The sequence below is a fragment of the Arachis hypogaea genome, chromosome 10 (assembly GCF_003086295.3).
Source record: "Arachis hypogaea cultivar Tifrunner chromosome 10, arahy.Tifrunner.gnm2.J5K5, whole genome shotgun sequence".
Taxonomy (NCBI): domain Eukaryota; kingdom Viridiplantae; phylum Streptophyta; class Magnoliopsida; order Fabales; family Fabaceae; genus Arachis; species Arachis hypogaea.
Genome location: NC_092045.1, coordinates 105,393,215 through 105,415,119, shown reverse-complemented (window position 1 = coordinate 105,415,119; position 21,905 = coordinate 105,393,215). Strand labels below are relative to the sequence as shown.

The 21,905-nt window shown below is 28.6% G+C and overlaps 1 long non-coding RNA gene across 1 annotated transcript; it reads right to left on the bottom strand.

Moving 5' to 3' along the window:
• Positions 1–11,801: 11,801 nt before the first annotated feature.
• LOC114924588 (uncharacterized) lies at positions 11,802–12,871 on the bottom strand. Its single transcript, XR_003811935.2, has 2 exons — positions 12,739–12,871; positions 11,802–12,148 (listed from the first exon to the last, which is right to left on the bottom strand). It is a non-coding gene; the product is annotated as an uncharacterized lncRNA (long non-coding RNA).
• Positions 12,872–21,905: the final 9,034 nt, after the last annotated feature.

Below are 21,905 nucleotides of genomic sequence, written 5' to 3'. Positions count from 1 at the left end.
TTGTCCTCTTCCTCTGACCATGCTATTTTCCTCTTTTTGGAAGCCATGTTGCTATCATCTAATCCATTGCTTTCAATATAATCTGTCAATAATACAACTGACAATGTCTGTCTCTTAATAGTAACCGGAAAAATAATCTCTGTTCTTTGCATCAAACTAGAGGATTGTGAGCCCTTGTTAGAAGTTTTAAATGAATTGCAAATTGGAGCATGTATAGTCGGTGGAGCCTCAATTGTTGAACTATTAGGTGTTGATTCACTTAGTGAAGTAATCATTATCGAAGGAATGAACAATTTACAGAAACATGCCAGTGAAATGTTAAAGAATAGCACAAATGAGTAGTGGCTTGATGATGAGTTGGTGAAAGAGGGAACGAAAACCAGTTATTATTGTTTGAAGATGAGTACATTATTATTGATGAATGATTCCTTAATCGATCTTAGCTTATCTCTCAATAACATACACTACTACCTGCATCTATATACAATATCATCAGAAAATGACAAATTTATCATTAGCAAGTTTCATCTCCTTCTCAACAAATTTATCAAAAAATGACAAATCTCAAGCTATGATCAATGCAGAACGAGAAATCATTTACAAAATAAAAATTAAAATAGCTACCCTAAACAGATCGCATCTCCTTCTTGACCTTGGCTTGCATCTCTTTAAGAGCAGCAGTTTCATCTTCTATATCTTTCAAGCGCTTATCCATGTCATCAAAATCCTGCACTCACAATAGCAGTGGCGTAACATCAATATTAGGGTTGCAAAAAGTGAAATTTAATCAACTAAACAAATCCAATAAATTAGCAATAGCATCTTTAAATTTAAAAGCTAAAACACTCAAAATTGCTGACAAATAAAATTAAGAGAGAGAGAGAGGAGAAGAGAAACTGCCGAACCTTTTCGCGAACATGCAGCGCCAGAATTGGAGGAGATGCACAGAAGAAGGAGCTTGGAGAACAAGAGTTTAAGCTTGAAATTTCGCAGCGAACATCCGGTCAGGAAGCTCTTCAACCTCCGCATCGAACTCCCTTGTCGCCAAGATGAAAGTGATGTTGATTCTGTCGTAGAAACATAGATGTGAGACGAACGAAAAAATGAAGACAACAATATGGATCTGAGGCGGAGGATAAAAATAGGAACAACCATGCAGTTTGAATGATGGACGGAAGTCGGCAATGGCAAGGTCTGCGGCAGTGGTCGGCAATGGAGGGAATGCTTGAGGTTGTGCCGTTGTGAGTTTCTAATTTAGGGTGGGAGAATTTTTTAATATGTTTGGCAATTGATGGAAGAAGATGATGAAAATAAATATAAAAATAAAATAAAAAATTTAGCAGCAACAATGGTAATTGCCATTGTTGATGTAGAAAAATTAAAACTAAAATAAAAAGATACTAATAATTTAGTGGCAATAGTAATAATTGTCATTATAAAATATAATAATAATGACAAATGTATAATTGCCACTAAAACATAAGTTAAATAAAATTAATAGTAACCATTGTATTATGGCCACTAAAAGTTTGTCGCTATTCTTCTTCCCCTTCCCGTTCTCCTTCCCTATCCCCATTCCCATCCCCTTCTCCTTCTCCTTTCTCTTCCCCTTCCCCTTCCCCTTCCCCATTCCCATCCCCACCCCCAACCATCCCCTTCCTTTTCCCCTCCCTGTTCTCCTTCTCCATTCCCATTCCCATTCCTTTGTCCTTCTCCTTTCCTTTCCTCTTCTGATTAAACGGGCCATACAACTAGCTTCATTCCAAAGCATCCAACTCTTCTATCTCAGACCGAAAAACTCTTTCAAAATTTCTTACTATCAATGACCACCACTGCAAACCAAAAAGAAATGACAAATTTAATAACAAAACTTTTGAAATTAAATAAATCCTGAACACTATTTTTTCCACTCTCATCATCGCTCTCACACTCTGTCTGTCGCTCAACCTCCGCCGCGCAGCACCAACAACCACCCGCTTTTGACTCCTCATTCTTTTTCACCTTCATCTTCTCATCTAGCAGCGACAACAATAACAACTAGAACATATATGTGAAAGGAGAAGGGGAAGGTTGGGAGAAGCAGGAGGGGAAGAGAAAGGGGAAGGTTGGGAAAGCAGAAGGGGAAGGAGAAGGAGAAGGGGTTGGGTACGGGGATGGGAAAGGGAAAAGGGAAGGAAGAGGGGTTGGGGTTGGGGATGGAGATGGGGATGGGGATGGGAAAGGAACAGATTGGGAATGGATTGGGGGAGGGGAAGGGAGGGTTGGTTCTACGCTAGGCTTTTTTTTCTTTTTTTTTTTTTGTTCGAATTAGGGGTCTACGCTGCACCTTTTTTTATTTTTTTATTTTTTATTCAAAACGACGTTGTTTTAAGGTTCTAATGAACGGAAAATGCCTTAGCGACTATTATGAGTCTCGGAGTGTAATTTCGGGAACGAATTTAAAGAATTATTAATTTCAGGGATCACTTTGAGACTCGAGTGCAACTTCAAGAACTACTTTGAGGCTTATCTCGCATCATTATCTAACCAACTTTATCATTATGTCCGTGATGTTTAATGTGATACCATTATTTAATTGATTGAAGAATCGATTTGACTTAGGATTATATCTTTTAAAATCTAATATGACTAATAAATTTTTTGAAGACTAATTTAAAAATTAATTATTTTTTAAGGATGAATTTGAAAATTAACTAAATTTATTTACAAGAAAAGATTTATGTTATAATATATACATGTTTGCACAAAAATAATAATTTGTGCATATTTGGAACAACATAATTGGCACTTGGTGACAGTGAAACAAAAGTAGACAAATTAGAATATTTGAAAAACAAAATTTAGAATATTAATTTTTCTTATACGAAAAAACAATTCTATCAGATTTTAACATGACAATAAACAGGCATAACTATTTATATAATTTGCAACCATTGAATTTGTTTTTTTCAATTATTCAAATCTTGCACTTTAAACAAGTCTAAGAATACTTCTTTTAATTGTAATGATCCGCAAAATAAAAATAAGTTATATAAATTAGAGCCTTTTATTTTTAAAAATTAATTTATTAAAAATAATTAAATTAATTTATAATTATTAAAATTTAAATTAATTATAATTTTTTATTAGTTTAAACTATTTATTAAAAATTAACTTAATAAATAAAATTAAAATTATTATTATTATTATTATTATTATTATTATTATTATTATCATCCTTGTACCATTTAGATTAGTTGGCCGAAGCCAATAAAAGAATGAAAGGAAAAAAGTAAGAAAACGTAGGCCTATATATATATATATATATATATATATATATATATATATATATATATATATATATATATATATATATATATATATATATATATATATATATATATATATTGCATGACCGAACCATAGTAAAAGAAAAAGAAAGATTAGTAATGTTAATATATGCCCATGATTAATATATATAACAATGACGCATATGTATATATATCCATTCCCTTAATAAATATTGACAAATAATCCCTCTTATTCATTAATCATCACCATCAACATCTCGTTTTCTCTTCTTAACCGCGAAGCAAGAAGAAAGAAAAAAAAAAAGAGAGAAGGCCGTGTGGGATTCCATGTAAACCATGATTTTCCGGCTCTAATTTTTTGAAATTTGTAACTCTAATAAAAAATTTAATTCAATAAAAATATTTGTATCTTTTTTTTATACGTCGGCATTATTTTTATCCGATAAAAATTAAGAGTGACATAGCTCTATTTCTTTTTGAGTTTGGCCAGTTGGAGTTCTAGGAGACTCAGACAATTTCTGATGTTTTCTTTTTCAACAGCTCAATTAAAAAACTTTTTCGGAGATCCTGTTATTTTGATTTTGTACAAAAGTAGGGTTTTGATAACTGTATAATAATTAAATGTGAATTTGATAAGTGAATATTGATTTGGTTGATTATTATTTGAGTTTGAATGAGTTTATGTTGAATTATTATTATCGCTTGTGATTTGTTGGGTCGGCTATGTATGAACAGCCAGTTGGGGGGTGTTTTGGTGATTTTGGGACTGTTGTGATGGTATGATATTTTGAGATAAATTTGGTGAGGTTTGATGGCCAAGAGAAAAGATTAAAAGTTACGAAGAATTGGTAATCGAAAAATTCAAGAATGAATTTAAGCACAAGTAATATTTTTAAAAAAAGGTTAAGGGTTTCGATTTTGGTATAAAATAAAGATTAGTAATTAAATTTTATTTTTGAAGGGTAACATTATATTTGTATATGAAATTTGAGATACTATTGTAATTATATATGTTTTTGGAGAATTTTGGGTAATAATTAAGAAGTTCAAGGATAAAAGGGATATTTTATAAAAGATTTAAGGTTATTTTGATAATTATATTATATGTAAGAATATTTTAATAAATTATAAAATGTGTTGAGGTAAGAATATAAATATTTTAGGAAGCTCAAAGATAAAGAATAATTTATAAAAGATTAAGAACAAAGCTTAATTTAATAAGTTTTCGGTAATAAAAAATTATTATTATTGTTATTAATTTATTAAGATTATTATTAATGTATTTTTAAAATATATTATATATTAATATTTTATTTAAAATATATTATTTTATTTATGATATATTAAAAGGGTAAGGAGAAAATTGTCTTAAAAGTTTTAGAAAGACAAATCTAAATTAAGAACTTTTGATACTCTTTCCATAAGATACTTAGGAAAAGGCGAGGGAATAATGCGAAGATAATTTATATTGTGAAATGATAAGAAAGAAAAGAAAGAAAGAAAGAACGAAAAGAAAATTAGATAAGTAAATATATGGTGGTGAGCCCACTGAGATTCGCTTTCCAGAGATACATCAGCCACTCCACGGAATGGTCACACCTGTAAGATAGAGGTTATCAATACATACGTTGGCTAGAGAGAGCCTCACCTGTAAGACAGAGGTTGCTTACAGAGGTTATGTTTGCATACATTGGTTCAAGAGAGTCGCACCTGTAAGACAAAAGTTGCTTACAGAAGTTATGACACTGGAAACCAAACTCAGATAAAGGTTGCTGAGTTAAGTAAAAATATAATTCAATAAATAACCGAGAACAAAAGAATTAAAAGAATAAAAGAAACTAAAGAATCTCTGCCACATGAGAGCAGAGAATATAAGAGAAATGAATATATTAATTAAAGAAATCTACCACAGTAGAGTAGAGAGCAAAGATTGAAAAGAAATTGAGTGCTGTTTGGACCTTAGTGCCAAGTGTCTAGTGGGGATGGCGATACGTAACGCTCACTTGATACTATAAGGACGACTCAGTGAGGATGGCGATATGTAACGCTTACTGGAGATCGAAAGGAAGGTTTCCCCCACGAGGACGGCGTTGCGTAACGCTCATAGAGGGGACGTTGGCTGAGATAAAGACGGCGGTACAAAACGCTTATCTCAGGACCAGTGTCGGGAATCGGGCAACAAACCGACACATGAGCTCATGGCCTGTATAGGACTAGACATGCATCATACTTGTTTGCACATATTTGTTTGTGATTGTGTTTTCTATGATTGTGTGTGCTTGTGATTGAATTCTGTGTTTTGTAATTGCTGAGTTTGATTATACTTTGTTGACTGTTGTTATTGACTGAGAACATAATGAAACGAACTTAACTCCTAACTCCAACCCTACTAAGAACTCCCCAGTTCTTACCCCCTATCTCCACTCCTTTCAGCTACAGGTGCAAAGGCTTATTGCGAAACTGCAGGAGCACAGAGGAATATGTTTACGAGTTGAGTTGTTAGAATTTATTTTTTTCCTCGCCTTGTTAGTTAGAGTTTTATTCAGAGGGATAGGTTCTGTAATTTCTTTTGTATATAACACTACAACGTATTATTAATATTAAGTATGTGAATATGTGTTGTTTGTACTTGTTGAAAAAGTTATAGTTTTAGTAAAACCATCGATAGATTTATGCGTAAAGGCTCAATATTAAATAGATAATAAAAAGAATTAGGTTAGTAACGCCTTACTTTTGGTACGATCATGAGGTGCTAGAAGTTAGGGTGTTACATTAATCAAATTACGTGTATATATTAAAATTATGAGGTAATACCTAAAATAGTCCCTGTAATTTTCAATTCGCATAAAATAAGTCTATCACTTTTTAAAATAACCAAATATATTCTCTACTAACAAAAACATAAATATCCGTTAGTCCAAAAGTTACTAGACGTTAAAACGTCTCAGATGTGAATAGCTAAGTTTTAAGTTGGTAATTTGATGCATGCTGATGTAAACACACAATAATTTTAATTCAAATTGTGTTTAAAATTTGGCTAAAACACCCAAATTAATCCATTCACACTTATAAAATCTTAACCTTCAAATCTTCATCTTCGTCATATATTTTTCTTCGTCTCTACTTCTCTTCGTTGTTGTTGATAGTATCCTCTTTTCAAGTTTTAAAAATTCATTTTTTTGGTGAGGTATGATGGGCGGTCATGATAAAAATAAAAATATTCAATTTAGAACATTTCTAAAATCACACAAAGTCAGAATATCATTATTCAATCTTATTTTAAGAATAACTCTCATTATTTTGGGTTTATATTTTTTTTATTATTCAATTCTGTTTTTATTGCATAAGAGCCACGAATATCATTAACAAATTAAAAAATACATATATTCAAATAAGAAAATCCCAAGTGGCAAATACTCAAATTCCTGTGAAATTTTTTTTCCAAAAAACTATATGAATAATACAAGATATCAAAAGAAAAAATCTTACATTGTCATTTTCAGTGCTGACAATGCTATATATGCAAGAACACAATTATATATACTTTGTGAATCTGAATGTTAATTTTGTATGCGTGCTTTTCTAAATTTTAGTTAGAAGTTGAATATATTTATTCAATTACTTGTACCGTAGCAAACAATAAACTTAGTCTATTATTTAGTATAGTCTAGTTTTGGTAGAGAATTTTTTTTTACAACTATTGGTCAAATATGTGAACCTATTCTTCTTTAACCTGTTTGAGAAGAATAAAAATAAAAAAAAATTTAAAATAAAGACAATATCTATTTTTCTATTTTATATACGTGTTGATTTTTATAGATCAATTTATATATAGAATCAATTGTAGAATTTGGGATGACAGTATAAATTCTGAATATTCATGCTCAAGTGATAATTCGAAAATAATCTAAGACTCTTAAAATTGGTAATTATATTAAAGTATAGTTCTAATGATGTTTTCAATTTAATGGACTTGCAAAACAACTAGAATTTGTATTTATAGTTGTTTTGCTATCTGTTTTTTTGTTGAAGAGGTTAACTTAATCAAAGTCAATTTTTGTTTTTTTAAAAGATATAAAAAAATTTTAGTTGAAAAATACAATTTTTTTAATTCTTTTATATAATTTAATGAATAAGTATATTTATTATTTTAATATAATGTTATGTTAATAAAGGATAAAGTTGTCAACTATAAAATTTTAATTTATTTGGTAAACATTCTAAATACTAGAATTCAATTCAATTATGTAGTTTTACTAATTCATTCCAAATATTGAAATTTAATTCTATATCATTACAAGTTTTCAAACACGTATATTTTTTTTTCTTTTAAACTGAATTTCCGTATTATTTTTAATTTTATAATTAGGTCATTTCTGTGTCAAAAATGTTAAAAGCAACAGAATATTCCTCACAAAAAATATGTGGTGAGATATCTAATTAGATTTTTAATTATAGATATATTTACTTTACGCAAAAATATTCTGTTAGCTCTAATATTTTTTATACTAGTAATAAGGACCTAATTATAAAACTAAAATTAATGTAAGGACCCAATTAAAAGAAAAATAATATAGAGATTTAATTATAAATTTGGTATAACTATAGAGATCAACAAAATAATTTAACATTTAATTTATCTATTAGGTTAGGTTATTTCTTTCAATGGTGACTAAACAGACTAGACTGTTGAACTCACTATGACTAATGTGTTAGGTTATTGCATAGAATTCTTCCAATGTGAAATGGCTAATGCAGTAGAGAAATTCTTAGGTGGCTGTTTTATAAAGGCGTCAGAAAGTGTCTTAGTGATATAGGTTTTTGGTTCAGAATTTTCAATTTTAGACATTGTAAACATAGGATGACGATTATCAGTTAGAGGTGGAAAGGTATTGTCATGAGAGAATTTATGAAGTTGATTTGGATTGCTATTAGGATCAATGGGAGGGAGGCTTATCTGTGTTCCTGAGATAGGAGTGGTATTTGGTATATTAGATTGAAGATTACTAGGATTAACAATATCAGTATTAGAGACAGCACTAATAGAAGTAGTGTTGGATGAAGAATTATTGGTGTCAGGTTAATTACTGCTGCTAACATGTATTGTGTTGAACTTGTTAAGGTTAAGATCAGTAGAGGGAGAAGTAGTATTGGTAATGTGAGTATAATAGTGATTAGAAATAGTGGAGGGTATAACAGAACCTATACTAGATATAGAAGTATCCGGTGTAGAAGAAGAAGGAAATGAATGTATAAAAAATAAGTCTTTGTAAGAAAAGGATATTTCATCAAATTGAATATATCTTGTGATGTAAATTTTTTCACAAGGAGAAAGGCACTTATAGCCTTTTGAATTTGGAGCATATCCAATAAAAATACATCTATAAGATCAAAAATCAAGTTTTATTTTGCTATAAGATCTAAGAAGAGGGTAGCAAATACTACCAAAGGCTCTAAATTGTTCTTAGTCAGGTTTGAATTTGAATAGTATTTTATATAGAGATTTATTATCTAAAATTGGGGTGGGAATGCGATTAATGATATGGGTGACTGTTAGCACAGCTTCATCCCAATATGTTAATGGCATAGAGGCTGTAGATAACATAGCAATGCTCATCTCAATGAGATGCCTATGTTTTCTTTTAGCCTTGTCATTTTGTTCAGGAGTGTATGGACAACTAAATCTTTGAATAATACCTTATTCAATCATGAATTGAGTGAACTGGTTTGAGGTGTACTCACCTCCATTATCAAACTGAAAATTTTGATTTTATGTCCTGCGAGATTCTCTATTTGCTGTTTAAAGAGTTTAAAAACCTAAAATACTTGAGATTTAGTGACAAGAAGAAACAAATATGTGTACCTAGAAAAAGCATCAATAAACGTTACATAATATCTAAAACCCAAGTGAGAAATCACGGGTGCTTGGCCCCAAACATCAGTAAGGGGATGAAGTAAAGGGATGAAGTAAAGGGCAATTTATGAATTTTAGCATTCATGCAATTTTCATACACTTCTAAATTTAACTTTTTTTTATTCTGAACCAAGTCAGGATTACAATTTGAAAGAGCAGAAATTACAATTTTCATGGCCGTATAGCCCATTCTTTTATGCCACAAGTCTAAAAAAAATCTTAGAAGCAATAAAGACACATGATTTTGGTAAAATAAAAAATGTGTTAGGTGCAGCAACATTATAGAATTTGTAGATTCCTCATTTTCTATACCCTTGTAACAGCACCTTATTAGTCCACTGACATTTAACAAAATACACATGAACATAAAATTGAAAATACACATTGTTATCTTTAGTAAATTTAAAAATGCTAATTAAATTTTTAGTGATTTCAGGTGAGTATATTAATGTTTGTAATTGAAAAAATCTATTTGAGTCATAAGCATATAGATAAGAACTTCCAACTTTAGATATATGCAAACCTGCACCATTACCAATTTGTATTTTGTCAGGACCAATGTAATCTGAAGAGGAAATGAAATTTGATGAGTCTTGTGTAATGTGATTGAAAGCCTCTGTGTCTGGATACCAAAAAGGATCTGAAATAGTTCCTGGGCCTGCTACGTATGTTATAAGATTATGGAATGATGGAGAGATAGTGGTGGTGTGGTGGCTAAATTCTGATTAGTTGTAAAAGAATTAGTATTTACATCATTTGAAAATTGTCCAGGTTGATTTGCTTGGAAGGTTTGTGATGGTGGAAGATGTTTTAATCAAAACGATTGCAACAATGCCAAGCAATATGGCCAAAGCGACCACAAATTTGGCATTGTGGCCGTGGTGAAGAATAAAAGGATCGGCCACCTCTTTGTGATCTACTACCACGATCTCTTCAACCTTCAAAATCTCTGCCAGTATTAGGAATTGACGGAAAATATGATTGGGTGAAATTAGCTTGTACCATAGAGTTTGTAGATCTGTGAAACTTGTCCAGCATATCATCATAAGACATGATGATGGTTTTAACTTCACATAGACTGTATAATTCTGATTTTGTTTTGACTGTAGTGAGAATCATTTGATATTCTTCACTCAGTACTTCAAGAAGATCTTCTTTGTGTTCTTCTGTGGTTAAAGGACTAGAACAGCTAATGAATCAATAATATTTTTTATTTGGAAAACGTAATCAGTGGGACTTTGACCTTGTTTCTTGATGGTCTTAAGTTGAGCCTTTAGCTACTTCACTCAAAATCTTGTTGATTCAGCAAAGTACTCTTCAATCTTTGTCTAAATTTGATGACTAAGTGTGTAGCCAACTATTTTGTTCTTGAACATAGGATCAATAGAAGCAAGCAACCGGGATTGAAGATTATAATCATCTTGGAGCCACTGTTGATAAGTAACAAATTCAAGAAAATTTTGCTAATTCTGGAACACGATCTAAAAACAGGTGATCCTTTAATTTCTGACGTCTAATAGCTGCTAATGCCTACTGCTCCCAAGTCTTGTGATTCTTTTCTCCAAACTTGTCACTAATGGGGTTGAAAGGTCTCAAATTTAGTAGATGTGGTGAGAAAGAAAAATTGTTTGCAATAACATTGTTGATAGGGTTTGAATTTGTAGAATTGGAGAGATTTGAATTCGCAGGATTGGAGTTAACAGATGCATCTGTCATGATTGAAGAATCCGGAAGCTCTTGATACCATATAGAAACTCAAAACAGATTGCTTGAAAGAAGAGAGAAAGAAGAATAGAGAACGAAAAATTGTAACGTGTACAATGAAAAAAAAAAACTCTTCTTGATTAGAGAAACTAATTAACTATTAGTTTTAAATACACTCAATACTTTGAGAAAATCAATTACAAATCTCAACTAATTCTCCAAAATAAGAGGTAAGGCAGATACCAAACAAGTTTAACAGAATTTATTATTCATAACAGTAATTCTAACTATCTTTATATTACAGACTCTATTTTTACTGCATAAAAAGAGTGATCCTCAATAACAATAGCAAGTAAATAATAATAATAATAATAATAATAATAATAATAATAATAATAGTTTTATTATTATTTTAAAATTTAACTCATTTTACCACTACTGCAAAATTTGTCATTACTCATGACGAGAACGAACATAAAAAAATATCCATCGATTATTTTACTGTTGATAATTTTAGAACCTATTTTACCGATAAAACAGTTTTATGGACAGGGGCGGAGCTAGAAGAAATATTAGAGGGGGGCAAAAAATATTTACACAATAAAATAAGACTAAAATAAAATTTTAAGGGGGGGCTAAACTGAAATTTACATATAATTTACATGTAAAAAATTAAAATTAGGGGGGCCATTGCCCCCCTTTCCTTGTACCTAGCTCCGCCCCTGTTTATGGATGATTTTATTTTTATTATTACTTACGGATGGCTGTGGCATCAGTATTAAAAAAAAATTTAAAATTACTACTTGTAAACTTATTTCTTTACTTAATAATTCCATGGTAATATAATAACTATATAAGACATCACAAATTTTACATCCATGAGTAACAATAAATTATTAAATTTCAATATTTTTATTATTGAAATATTTTATTTTATATCATCCATAAATCACATAAGCCACACATACTCATCTAATATATGCTGACTAATATTACATTATTTATAATGGTATATGTACCTATTAATTTTGTTTTTCACCATCTATGCGATTATGGCGTTCTTGTTTTGTTTTTTCAATATTATTGCCTGTCCTTTTACATCTACAAACACCATCCACACACACAGGAATAAATGGAGCACAAGTTTTTGCAAAATAATTGCAACCACCAGGCCAATTGCAACCACCAATCCAATGTTTTTGAGGCTCCATGTTTGTTGGTGTTTTTTGAAGACCAAACCCTACAAAAAAATAAAAAAGGGGAAAAGAGTCATACATAATATATTTAGAACATCATAAAAAATTTACAAAACACAGAGAAAAAAAGAAAAAGCATAAATATGTCTGAATTGACTTTTAAAAAATTTTTCTTTTCTTTTTTTGAATATTTTTTATTAGAAAAAGAATTTTATTCTTAAAAAACAGTGTTTTAAAAAAACATTTCATTAAAAATCTCTTACATATTTTGTAAAAAAATCCACATTCTTAATTTAAGTAAAAATGTTTTTTTATTGTTTTAGAGAGGAAAAAAAAAAAGAAAATACAAACATCTTATATCAACCAAAATCGAGTTTGTTTAAAGATGTAATGCTATATTTTTTTTTGAATAAATAAGTTCAACACAATAAAATAGAATGACAAACATAAAAAGACTCAGACATCAAAAAAATAATAAAGATAATCTGAACACAATCTTTAATGTTATCTTTGTAATGCCATACTAGCTAGATTCTTTTTCTGTGGCCTCAATTTGGATTTGGAGATTAAAAGAAAGTAATTAATAAAATTGTTTAGAATAAAAAAAATACATATAAGATGAAAAACAAAATACCGTTAGTGGCTACCAAAGCGAGAAAGACCATAACAAATACTATCTTGGTTGTAATCTCCACCATGTTTTAAGTTTTTTTGAATTAAAAAATACAGTCAAGGTTGGAGTCACAAACAAATTAAAATATTTTTTCTTTCGATAGCTTCCATTAAGGACTTCTCATGCGTATTTATAGAGTTGGATGAATGCCAAAATTTAATAACAACAAATTATAATATGTATATAAAATATTTAATTTTGGATTTTTTAATTATATTCTATTCATAGTTTAGCAACTACTAAAATTGAGTGTTTTTTCATTATTCATATTTTAAGTAAATTATTTCTCTTTAAAATTAATCATTTTTTAATTAATACTGAAATATAATATTTTCCCTAAATTATTTTCCACTTTGATCATTTTTTTCCTAATAATGTTTGTGTTTGTTTGTGCAGTTAAAAGAAGTACTTTTTAATAAGCAGAAATGGAAGGAAAAAAATTGTATTTAGATATATTTACAAAAATATTTTTTAATAAAATAAAAAATAGTTAAGTTGTTTGAACATAACAAATATACAAGTACTTTTTTAATAAAATTAAAATTACGTTCGTAAGTAAAAAAAACTATTTTACATAACAAGGTATTTTTGAAAAATTAATAAAGAATACATGCATGTCATCTTCTAATAATATTTTAATTAAAAATATTTTATTTTAATAATATTATGTAATATATATGCAACATTTGTATAGTGATTAGATTGTCATGTTTTTTTAAATAAATATATTTGGCTTTCTATAAATATAGGACATAAACCCATTTATAATCATAATATTGTTTTGCAAATTTTTTGTTTCTTCAATTGCTTCTGTTCAAAGCTAGTCAGAATGTGCTTTTCCAAAACTGCTTATTTTTATTTTTTTTTAGAAATATACATAAACTACTCTAAAAATAAAACAAGTAGTTAATTCTGGAAAAAAAAAAGAGTACTACTTTAATTTCATTCTAGAAGCATAAAGAAAATCCCATATTTTTTTATATTATGTAAAATTTAGTTGTCAATGATCAACTATATCCTTAGGATAATTAATTATCATGTTAGCAAAAATTAAATGTGCTTTTGTATTTTTTTAATATAAAATTTTGAGTTATTGACCCTACATAAGTTTAATTTAACATATTTATTCTTTAGATTTCTCTTGATTTAAATTTTGCTGATACGTATGCATAAAAATAAAGTGATAAAAAAAATTCTATTAATAATGATTTAGACTTTATCATATATAATGGGTAAATATTTTTTGGTCAAATTTAAATTTAAATATTAATTAATGGAGAGAATGGTCAATCATTTAATTAATGTTGACCAGAATAAAATTATAATTTTTTTTCTAATTCATTACTTTTTTTGTGGTTTTTATTAGTTTACTTAAATAGTTAGAGTTTTTTTTTTTGGTTAACCACCAAAAACGCTCCCGAATTATTCAAACGCTGACAAAAATACATCCGGATTTTACTATCGACAAAAATACCTTTAAATAATTTAAAAACACAACAAAAATACCCAACAGTAAATATATATTTTCAAAAAATACCTTAGAGATTGAATTTTGATGCAATTTTTTGCAAGAATAATTATAAAATTGAGATATTATTATTCTTAAAATTTGGTGATTTTTCATTAAGTATATTATTTTTTTATAATTTTTTTGTTAACAACTAATAATACTTTTAAAAAATCACAAAAAAATATATACTTAACAAAAAATCACCAAATTTTAAGAATAATAATATCTCATTTTTCTAATCATGCTTGCAAAAAATAGCATCAAAATTCAATTTTTAATGTATTTTTTGAGAAATACATATTTAATGTTAGTTTTTTTGCAAGATTATCTAACATTAAATATGTATTTCTCAAAAAATACATTAGAGATTGAATTTTGATGCGATTTTTTGGAAGCATGATTAGAAAAATAAGATATTATTATCTTTAAAATTTAGTGATTTTTTGTTAAGTATATAATTTTTTTGTAATTTTTTTGTTAATAACCAATAATACTTTTAAAAACTCACAAAAAAATATATATTCAGCAAAAAATTACCAAATTTTAAGAATAATAATATCTCATACTAATCATGCTTGCAAAAAATTGAGTCAAAATTCAATCTCTAAGGTATTTTTTAAAAATATATATTTACTGTTGGGTATTTTTGTTGTATTTTTAAATTATTTAAAGGTATTTTTATCGATAGTAAAATTTGGGTGCATTTTTGTCAGCGTTTGAATAATTCGGGAGCGTTTTTGGTAGTTAACCCTTTTTTTTTTCGAGGGAGGCGGCAAGAGGGCAGGATGGTTTGATAATATTATAAGGTAAATCCAATTTGTATTCTGTGGATATATGTTAAAGTTATTATTAGTATAAAATTTTAATTTTTTATTTTAATAAATGAATAATAAATATATTAAAATTGTAAAATTTTTTAATCAATTTTTCTTAATGAAAATCTTAAAATATGCCCTTATAATATATACTTTTTTATTTTTATTTATATTTAAAATAATTTTAATGAAAAAATATGTTCAATATATTTAATTTTAAATTAATCTCAAATTATTATTTTTTATTAGTACAAATACTAAACAAAAGTATATAACATAGGAATTCACAAAATAATTGGGTTAATTAAAAAAAATGTGTTATATACAATAAATCAACGGTCTTAATTTTTATGAAAAAATGTGCTTACAAATTTTTTTGTAAACGATTAAAACTTTAAGTTTTTCTATTCTTTTATTGAAATATCCTAACTTTAAGTTTTTAAATTTTATGTCCAGACTTGAGATTCTTAATAAAATCATATCTGTAAAAAAATTAATATAAAATAAAAAGACAGAAGAATATGAATAAAAACTTAAAAAAACTACATTTAATAATATATTAAACTCAATATTAGAATATAACTTAATAGCCATAATAATTGTTACGAAAAATATAACTTAAATATAAAAATTTATAATCACCTATTACACTAAGCAGACATATATATAGTATAGAATTAATCTACTTTAAATTAAGAATAGAAATATTCAATTACTGCTAAATTAATTTGATTATCTATTTTCAGAACAAATTGTTCTAATTATATGTGATTAATTTGTAAAATTAAATATTTTACTATAAATTTTTTAATTAATAATTTCCTTATTCATATATACGTATATATTGATTATTTAATTAATAATTTTTATATTCTCCTGATATATTACTTTGTTCAAATAATTTTAAATATTTTTTATTTATATATACGTATATATTAATTGTACGTAAATATAATTAAGTTACATATATTAATTATTTTTTTATTATGATTATTATCTTATATATATATATATATATATATATATATATATATATATATATATATATATATATATATATATATATGATTCAGTCAATATTTTTTATTTTTTATTATTAATATTAATATTATTGTACCTATAATTTTCATAAATTACGATCATTTTCGTTAGTCACGATAATCTTTATAAATCGCACTCGACAACTAAATTTTAATTATATTCATTAATTTGATATATGTTAATGCTAAATTAATCACACTAAACAAATAAATTTTTCAATAATGCCACATAAATTTGATATATATTAGTTATAATTATTAATTGTAGTTATTAAATTAATTTTTTATACCCCATAATTATTTTCTTATATATATCTAAATATATATTATTCAACAACTAAATTTTAACCCAATGATCCTATTAATTATATGTTAGTGAAATTTTAACTCAACTAAATATATGGCATTGGACAACTAAAATTTTTAACCTTACAGTTATTGATAAATTTTAACACAACTATTAACTATTTTCTACAATGTCAATAGAATTTTTTAGTGCAACTAATAGTATTATACAGGATTTAATTTTTGTTTGAGTAATAATTTTAAATTATTATTTATTATTAACATATTTTTCAACTTAATTATTTTTTTAGTTATACTGAAAGTTCATTAAAATAAAAATAAATTTAAAAACAAAAAAAAGCTTCATATTAAAAAAAATTTAAAAATAACATAACTAAAAATAATCGTCATAACATATAAATTTAAGTAACAAGTCTTAATAAGATCATACCTGCAAAGATATTAATATAAAATAAAAAGACAAAAGAATATAAATAAAAAAAATTAGAAAAACTACCTTTAATAATATACTAAACTCGAGAATAGAATATAACTTAATAGCTATAACAATTGTTAAGAAAAATATAACTTAAATATAAAAGTTTATAATCACGTAATATACTAAGGGGTATATATATATAGTGTAGAATTGATCTACTTTAAATTAAGAATAGAAATATTTAATTAATGTCAAATTAATTTGATTATCTATTTTTAGAATAAATTATTCTAATTATATGAGATTGATTTATAAAATAAAAAATTTACTATAATTTTTTTAATTAATAATTTTCTTATTTATATATAGTATATATTAATTATTTAATTAATAATTTCCATATTTTCATGATATATTATTTTGTTTAAATAATTCTAAATATTTTTTATTTACGTATACGTATATATATTAATTGTACATAAATATATTTGAGTCACGTATATTAATTATTTTATGATTATGATTATTTCTTTATATATATATAATTCATTCAATATTTTTATTTTTTATTATTAATATTATTGTACCTGTAATTTTTATAAATCACGATAACTTTCGTTAATCACAATAATCTTCATAAATCACAACGGACAACTAAATTTTAATTATAGTCATTAATTTGATATATGTTAATGCTAAATTAATCACTCTGGAAAAATACATTTTTAATTAATAATAAATTATTTTAATATATATCAATTATAGTCATTAATTGTAGTTATTAATTTTATCTTTTATATTATTTCCTTTTATATATATATATATATATATATATATATATATATATATATATATTATTCGACAACTAAATTTTATTCTAATGATCTTATTAATTATATGTTAGTGAAATTTTAACTCAACTAAATATACTGCACTGAAAAATTAAGATTTTTAACCTTGCAGTTATTGATAAATTTTAACCCAGCTATTAACTATTTTATACAACATCAATAAAATTCTTTAGTGCAACTAATAGTATTATACAGGATTTAGTTTTTGTTTGAGTAATAATCTAAAAATATTATTTATTATTAACATATTTTTTAAATTGATTATTTTTTTAGTTATACTGAAAGTCAATAAAAATAAAAATAAATTTAAAAACCAAAAAAAAGCTTCATATTAAAAAAAAAAATTTTAAAGTACCATAACTAAACATAATTGTCTTAATATATAAATTGAGGTAACAATTTAAATTTTTCTAATACTAATCTAATTAAATGCTAATATCACTATAAGAAAAATACTGAATATCATTAGATTTAACGTCAAATTTAATGTCAAACGTTAGTTGTGGGTTTATCGGCAAATTTGGCAATAAATTCGTCGGGTAAAACAGTTACCATCGGATTTAGTTTTCCAACGGTAATATTTAAAGAAAAAAAAGAAAAATTGGTGCGATCATTACTGTCAGAATTACCGCGAATTTATCCGCTGGTAAATCTGACGGTAAAGCTCAATTAATGTAATGCTGCATTTTGGACATGCTCAATGCGTTACCGTTGGATTTATCCATTGTAAATTCGACGGTAAATTTGCCCTAAATTGGAATCATACGCCTTCCCTCTTATTTTCTATTTATTTTCTTAGTTGATTATGCCTATAAAGCTAATGTTCAATTATTCATATCTTATTTTCAGAAAAAATTGAAGTCACATACAAAACGAAAATTCAGAAAGTACAATGATATCAAACATTGATAGGGTGAACATTCTCTGTAAGTCTTAGAGTCTATTTTCAGTTCTTTCGAATTCTTAATGCTTGAGAAAAAGTGAACAAATTTATATGTTGATTTGGCTGGTAGTGGTGGAATTTTAATTTGGAGTAAGCTTACTAAATCAATTGCTTAGGTCATTAAGAGTAATAAGATATGATATAAGGATTATCTTTTATTGAACATAAAAAGTTCTTTGTAAAACCCGGTTAATTAACGGCTAATTAACCCATAAATGAGAATTTATTCTAGAAAGTCCAAAATGTGATTTTTATGGCTAAATGTGATAGAGGAGATTGAGACGAGAATTTTGGTACCAATTTTATAGAATTCAGACCAAGATTGGACTGAACGGGCCAAACCGGGCCAACCGGACCCAAAGTGGGCCCTTGGCCCAACATAACTAAACCCTAAAACCCTAGTTTTCAGCATTCTCTCTCCTCACTTATCATTCACACGCTGAAAATTGAAGAGAGGGGGGAAGAACACTCTCTCAAGTTCTATCCCTCCCTTGATTTTCAAACCACCATAACTTTTGATCTAGAGCTCCGATTGTCGCGCCGTTTGCGGCCACACGTTCACCGAGGAGAGCTCTACAAAACCCATACAATCAATATTAAGATAAGTCACGTTTTGTTCTTCGAATTTCCAGCTTTGATTTCGAGTTTCATGAGCAAAAATGTTGAGATTTTGGGCTCTTTGATGTTATAGGACCCAACTCTTTTGAAGGAGAAGGTTAATCTTGTCTTTTTGGACCTTGGGTGTGGTAAGATTCTCAACCCTAGTGTAATTTATTGTTCTATGATGTTTAGGTATTGAGATGTTGTGTATGGGTATGATGGTTGTGGCTTAGGTTGTGTATATGTGAATATTAGAGCTTGATTGGTGATATTGAAAAGCTTAAAAAGGGATTTGGTGGTGAAAAATCTGTTCTTGAAAGTGTTGAGGTCTTGAGAGCTTGAGGAAAAGTGGTTTGGAAGTGCTTCGGTCGAGCTTGGGAAATCGGCTAAGGTATGGTCTCGGTTTTCCGTATCTAATATGTAATGTGGTAGGAAATACTTAGACTAGAGGCCCTAAGATAGGCATTGAATTATTGATGTTGTTGAATGGTTAATATATATGATGTGGTCATATATGTGATGATGATTATTGATGCCTTGATGGTATGATGTATGAGAAATATGCATGTTGTGATATATGCTTGATGATTGATTATGGTTGAATTGTGGGTAAAACTATGTTGATGGTGAGTGTGATATTGATTATGTACAATGATGGTTAATTGAAATTGGTGTTGTTGAAAATTGGCATGAGGAAGAGTATATGATATGTCAATGTATTTGAGTTTGAGCCACTTAAGTGAAGTGGGTTAAAATGATGGGATGGTGATTTTATGAATTGAGATAATGTGTCAATGTGTGAGCTGAGGAGGCTTGATGTTGATTTTGGTATGTTTTGATTGATTTCAAAGAAAAGGGATGAAATTGGGATGTTTTGATTGATTTTGAAAAGAGTTGAAAATGGCTTGTTTTGAAAATGGCACTTTGTGGTTTTGTATGAAAAACATGGTTTTTTGGGCATAATTTGATGGGACATAACTTGGATTACGAATCTTCGTTTTGTGCCAATATATTTAGAAATGAAATTGGATCCGAGATGTCCATGCCGTTCGAAGAACGGGTGAAAAACAATTTAAAATGAGGAAGTTATGTCCGTCGGAAGATTGGGGGTTGAATCTATGAATTTCTGCAGCTTTTAACTTAGAAAAATTTTAGCAGAATGACCCCCGCGCGTAGGCGCACGTGGCGCGTACGCGCCGTTCTTTTAGAAAGAGCCATCCGCGCGTGAGCGTGGTGTGTGCGGGCGCGCCGATGTGCTGCACCCAATGCCCAGCCATTTTTCAGAGAGTTGTGCCAGAATTGTGCCAGGTTAGTGCCTGAGGCACGAGAGCACTCACGCGTACGCGTGGCTGACGCGTGCGCGTCTCTTGGCTATTTTTCAATCCACGCGTTAGCGTGCATGACGCATACGCGTCGATGAGTTTTGTGGCCATCCACGCGTGCACGTGGAGTGCGCGTACGCGTGGCCCTGTTTGCATCCCAAAGTTGATTTTTGAGTTTTAAAAGCCAAATCTCATACTTCTAAGCCTCCGATCTCACCACTTATGTCTTAAATCATTATGATATGCCTAGCAATGAGAAAAGAAGCTAGAGAATATGGTAACTTGCGAGTGAAGTAAGGGAAAAATGAATGATCAATGAGGATCAAAGATGATTATGTGAGATGCGGAAGATGGTGGTGGAAGTGCTTATTATGCCATGGACCGAAGGGCCGTAATTGTTGATGAATTGGCTGGTTATGGATTTAACCGTGAGCCGGATGGCTAGATTATTGCCGTGTTACGGTGGAGCCATGATTATGGCTAAGTATAAATGCATATATGCTGTTGAATGAATTGTGAATGTTGCACTTCCACTGTTGGAGATGAGAGTTTCCCTGGGAAGAAGCAGTGGCTAGCCACCACGTGCTCCAGGTTGAGACTCGAAGCTCTTTTGACCCTATGTCGTAAGTGTGGCCGGGCACTGTGAAAGACCCGAATGAGCTCGCCCCCGTAAATATTCACCAGTGAGGGTGATGGATATTGATCATGATTATGATCAAGTTTATGATGAGTATAACTCGAGTTGGGGATGCGCGACAGAGGGACAGTCCAATGGTTAGCTACCAGGACTTGTCGGGTTGGCTCTATAACCGACAGATGATATCATCAGCCACTAGGGACAGGCATTCATCATATGCATAGTATATGAATTGTTTGAGATTGCCTATTTGACTGCATATTACTTGCTAATTGTCTAAATGCCTTATCTGTTTCTATTTGTATATCTCTTGTTTGATATAACTGTGTTTGCTACATTATACTCCTGCTGGTGGTTGGGAGGTCTGAAGGAATTGGAAAGGGAAGTGTTAGTTAGACTGAAGAATCTTTAGTCAGTCACCATTTATGGTTTAGCTTGTTTATAAGCTTTGAATTATCTGGAGGAAGTTCTAGGATTGCCTTCGGCTTTCCTCTATTATTATGTATTATATATGTGGAAGCTGTTACCATGCTGGGGACCTCTGGTTCTCACCCATGTGGATTTTGTGGTTTTCAGATGCAGGACGTGAGGTTTCTCGCTGAGGCCTGCTGGAGACTTCTGGATTAGCGAAGATCCTTTGTTCTTGGGGACTCTGTTTTAGTTTATATGTTTTGCTTAGATACTTT